This window comes from Tupaia chinensis, unplaced genomic scaffold, assembly GCF_000334495.1.
Source record: "Tupaia chinensis unplaced genomic scaffold, TupChi_1.0 Scaffold000627_1, whole genome shotgun sequence".
Lineage (NCBI taxonomy): Eukaryota > Metazoa > Chordata > Mammalia > Scandentia > Tupaiidae > Tupaia > Tupaia belangeri.
In genome coordinates, this window is record NW_006160147.1 from 4,183,557 (window position 1) to 4,189,131 (window position 5,575).

Genomic DNA, 5,575 nt, shown 5'->3' on the forward strand with positions numbered 1-5,575 from the left:
GGGCGGTGGGCCCCTATAAAAAAAAACCCCCAAAAAAAAAAAAAAAAAAAAAAAAAAAAAAAAAAGTCATAAAAGCAGTAAAGGTACCTTTCGGACCTAAATGCATCCAACACTGTACCTCACATGATCCTGTTTTTGCTACCTCTAAAACTTTCCTAAGTGTTCACAAATCTAATGCTTCCATAAAACTTGTTAGAAACTGTGTATATTAACTCCCCGCCCCTTTAAAACTTGGGACACATCTTTCTCTTCATTCTTCTACCCATCAAAGATGATTAAGAAATCTCCTGTGCCAAACTGACTCAGGATATAAATGTTATTACATTGAGGCCATGATTTTCAAGCTGCCAGGGATCACCATGCACTCGGCCACACGGGATCCAGTGCCTTTACCTCCACACCACCTGCTGGCCTCATTAAGAGCAATCAATAATTTTTAGTTCCTCAAGTAGTTCATCTTATAGGTAGTCTTGACAGAAGAAGGATTGTATACTCCAAAGGTAGCTTGCATGGAAAACTCCCAGAAAAATCACCTTGCTTAGCAGAGAACTGAGTAGTTTATACAATGAAAAAAGTTGATATGCACTAAGAAGCACCTGGAAATATGGAATACCTAGTCTGAATGCCCCTTGGCAGACTGTGAACTCTTCATTAAAAGTATTTCGAAGACATAGGACTAAATAGTAACTATTTTAAAACATGGCAGTACAAGTATGTATCAGTTCCACTTTCTAGAATCTAGATAGTAACAGATTTCTCACAAAACAGGATGCCCAGTTTGACCGAAGTGGTTCTGAGTTAAACCAAATGTGCCCCAGTAAGCACAACTCAGGAGTTTCCCAGCTGCTGTCTCTAGTCTCTACAATCCAAAGAGCTAATTCTAAATCCATAGTAGTGAGGTCACAGTTACTTCTCTTTAAAGCCAAGACTTTTTATTTACTTATTTTTGAGATTTTTGCTACAGGGCACATGCTCTTGCCAGAGACACAGAAAGCAAGGAATCACTTTTCAGGGGGAATGGCCATGCTGGAATCCAATTCTCCTCTTGGGATTCTAGGCCCGCATGCACATATGCCTAACGTGAGTTTCAAGCTGCTGGGTCCAGGACGTGAACCATGATCACCCACATGGGAATCCAGTGCCTTAACCAATATGGCACTTGCTGGCCACAAAACTAACATTTTTAAATATATTTTTACCAGGACCAGCAGAAGGTATAATGGTTACATCGCTGGACTATCATGTAGTTGACTGCAGTTAGAGTCCTGGACCCAGTGGCTTAAAAACTAACCTTGGGTGTGTGTGTGCCCAAGATCCCAACAGAAGAACAGAGAAGGGATTGTGGCATGGCCATCACCCTTAGGAGGTGATTTCTTGCTTACTGTCTGTCTCTGTCTCTCTGGTGAGTATATATGCCGATATACTTTACCAGAGGGCACATGTGTTTACAAGCAAGCAAGCAAGCACCCTTGTCCCTAACCCTGCAGAGGATGGTCAGGCTGTAAGTAAGCCCTTTTCTATCTCTTCCTCCTTCAGTGATTTTGGACACTCATTTGTATGTGTCTCCCCACCCCCCACCCCAGGCTACTGGGTCCAGGACTCAAACCCTGCAGTGGGCGGTGTGGGATGCAGCCACCTTAACCACCAAGCCACTGGCTGGCCTAATGTTATTTAAGAAAAAAAAAAAAAAAGAAAAGAAAAGAAAAGAAAAGAAAAGAAAGAAAAGTAAAAAAAATGGGGGTGGGGGGCTAGCAGGTGGTGTGGTGATTAGAGGTACTGAACTCTCACATGGCTGACAACAGTTTGAGTCCCAGACCTGGTGGCTTGCTTGCTTTCTTCTTTTCTGTCCCTCTCGAGTGATATAAATAAATAAAGTTAAATAATTGTTTAAAAAAATGCAAATCGAACACTTCACAGCACGCTCAATAATTTTATTAAGAAACCAAAGTTTACAAAGCAACCTCATCCGGCAATATAGACTAAAAATCATACAACTCCAGAGAGACAACATTCACATGGACTACAACGTGGATGGTGTCCCATAATCACACAGTATGGAGGCTTTGTTTTATATTTCTGGGGAAAAAAAGACAGACCAAAACTCCCAAAACAAAAATTCTTTATTCAAAATGAGATTTCTTCTTATTAATAATTATTTTTAAAGCTAGAAGAAATGAAAGAGAAAAACTATGGAACTTACAAAGTGCTCTAAGTGCAAGGTACATATTCCAGTTAAATTCAACATACTCATTATGCAAACATTATGGAGGCTAAAACCTGTTTCCTTGTACCCCGAGTGTTTTTCTTTTTTTCCCTCCAAACCATGTTACCCACCCCAGGAGAACTAGTTTTGCCCCCCTCCCTTTAAAAGAGAGGGAAATCACTTTGTCAGGATCCTACTGCCTTATCCTCCTGAGCAGCAGTGAGTACGACCATGTGTCACTGTGCCCAACTTTTACGGTAGGCCAGGAATCAAACCCAGGCCTCTCCTGTGGCATCAGCCTGTCCTATAGCATCAACTAGTGTACACTATCATAGCTGCAACTCCCAAAATTAGTTTTATTGATAACTGAAAATTAAAACACTAAAAACTCAACCACTTACCTTACTTTGAAATGTCAGGTTAAATTAACTCTAATTTTAATCTTAATTTCTCATTTTAATGCATTAACAAGTTTTATAAGACATTGAACCTTTTTCAAATGCCATTTCTCAGTCTTTTAATATTATGACTCATAGTGACCGGTTTTGTTCCCAGGACAAACCCTACCTAATCATGTATATTTTTAATACTATATGAACCCAGTTAGGTCATAGTCTAGTATTTTTGCATTTATATTTTTATGTAAAAGTGAATCAGTAACTTAAGTTGTCTTTTGAGTGACTTTGGAATATATTTACTTACTTTAGTCAGGGACAAATGACCTATTATAAAAGGTTTAAACTTAAAACAATGCCACCTAACACATTCCCCATCCTCCCAAAGTCTCACACTAAGCATTTCACTGGGTTTTCTTCTCTACTCTGGCTTTAGCTCTCTTAAATCCCTACACCACATCCTTTTCTCCATCTCCTCCACAACAAACTTATTTTAATAAGCTAGTGCCCTCCCCTTGACAAAAGTCCTATTAGGAAACTGTAACTCCCTCCAAGGGATAGAGAGCTACCATGGGAAAAATATCCTGTGATAGTGCCATTTGGGAAAGATCACATTGGCCTTGGGTTCATACTTTGACTTGAATTCCTGCTTCATGAATAGTTTGGTGAATTGTGCCAGTTACTTAATTTATCCAAGCCTCAGGCCTCATACACAAAAATGGGGATTATGCCTTGCTTGAAGAGGTGCTGCTTTATTTTGAAATAGGTATAAAGTACTTGACAGAATAAGTGGCACCTAATTTCAGTAGATGATGGTTCTATTGAGTTTAGAAGTCATTTTATTCTTTTTACCTTATGCTCTTAAAGTTGATAATCCCTAGTCCACAATTTAGAAAAGTTCTTCCAAGTTTTTTCAGGGCTGACCTTGTAGTTAAGGAAGCTGGATCCCACATGGCCAACTGTGATTTGAGCCCAGGCCTCAGAAACCTGAAATCACACTCCTGGTACCTATGTGTGCACGTCTGAGATCCTGACAGAATGGAGTGTGTGTGTGTGTGTGTGTGTGTGTGTAGGGGTTGAGGCTCAACCACACACCACTGGGGGGTGCTTTCTTCCTATCTCTCCATCCCTCTAGCAGACACACCTTCTGACAATTTAGGGGAAAAAATTAATTTTTTTCCAAAATTTAACATGGTGGAAAAAAATGGACTTGGCCTAAATGTGAGGTTTTCAGTGTTTACTTGGCATAAATCCTTATAAGTTTCAGTAGAGCTAGTATTATGTTTGATTTCAGGAGTAGTACTCCAGACTTGTGATGATACACATACGGCCCCAATGGTTTCAAGCTAGGAACTGTAGACCTTTCATACACTCTCTGTGGAATCATACCAGTAAACATAGATCTAATAGAATGTAAGATAGCTGAGTCTATTGTTGTCTAAATCCAGTCTTGCTATTATTATCTCTATACTTTAATTCATAGGTTTCAAAGTCATCACTGGTAAATTGAAGGAAATGAACTTAATCTCTGAAGTTCTTTCTAGTTTTCATTAAAAGTTATTTTAAATATCAAGTTGAACAAAAATGCTCATGTTAAAACATTCTGGATGTATTTTCCTTAAAATAGTTTCTATATAGAGCTAAAACTCTATGTATAAATGTATTCACCACTGAAGAGATTACTAAATAGAATATATATGACCATCTTCATGCCAAATACAAGGCAGCAACCAGTGGTACCATGTACAGAATGCTGGCTTTGTGTTCAGAAATCTTGGCTCTGCTACAATAGTTCTATAACCTTGAGTAGCACGTTCTTTAAGTTGGTTTTTTAATGTGCTATTGAGGAAAACAAAACAAAACAAAACAAAAACCCTAGGATAGAGTTGTAGTACATATAAAACAAGGTAAAGTCAGAGCCCTGAGCATGTGATTACATTTTTTCCTCAATAAATGTTCAGTAAGTTCTCTGAAAATCACATTTTAAGTAAAGTACGATAATTTTCAGCTTAATTCTAAGTATGTTAAGAAAAGCTGAGTATTAGTGGTCATATAAAGTCCCCCCCCCCCATTATTCAGGCTTTGTGAAGCAGTATGAGGTATCTTTGATGACATTAAGTCTTTGAAGGCAAAGTCTACAGATGGGATTATGTCTTTTTAGAGGAAACTTACCTATCACGTTAACTATCAGTAACTGTAATCAGTAGTCACATGTCCCTCTCTCTTTCTCTCTCTCTCACACACACACACACACACACACACACACACACACACACACACACCTGGGAGTAGAGAATATGCTGGGAGTAGAGAATATGAAGAGATATTAGGGAACCAGGCTCATTTACAGTAACTTGCTCAGACAATAAACTTTAAATGTTTTTCTGTAGTACACTTCATAGCAAATTCCAAACCACCTTAAATGTTCAGGTTTCCAAGTTTTTCCTTTAACTGAAGACTTCTTGACTCATTTTCTGATTAGAACATTAATCTTTAGAATCCAGATACATCCCAAACAATTTTTTTTTTTCAGTAAGCAAACCAGAATCTTGGGAAAGCTGTTAATTCTCAAAATAATTACAAACAATAAAAGCAACTGTATTATCAACCTGTAAGAGCCTATAGTTTCACATTTAAAAGTTCAGTGGTAAAGGTTCCTTCTGATGTCAAGTATTAAACAAAAAATATTAGGTACACTTATATTACAAGTAGGAGCAAATAGATTGACTTGGATCATTTTCAGTAAGGGAGGAGGTGCTCAGGGAAGTATACCAAGCCAAACATTAGGAAACCTGATTTCCAGTCTAGGCAAGTCAGTAAATCTCTGAGCTTACTTTTTCATCTTTTACAAGTAATGGCATTTTCTTCTCCTTTTTCACAAAGATAAATCATGAAAACACTTAGGAAAGTTAAAAATGCCATCACTTCCTTCTTTAACCAACATTGAGAACATAAATATTTATCAGGCAGAAGGTAA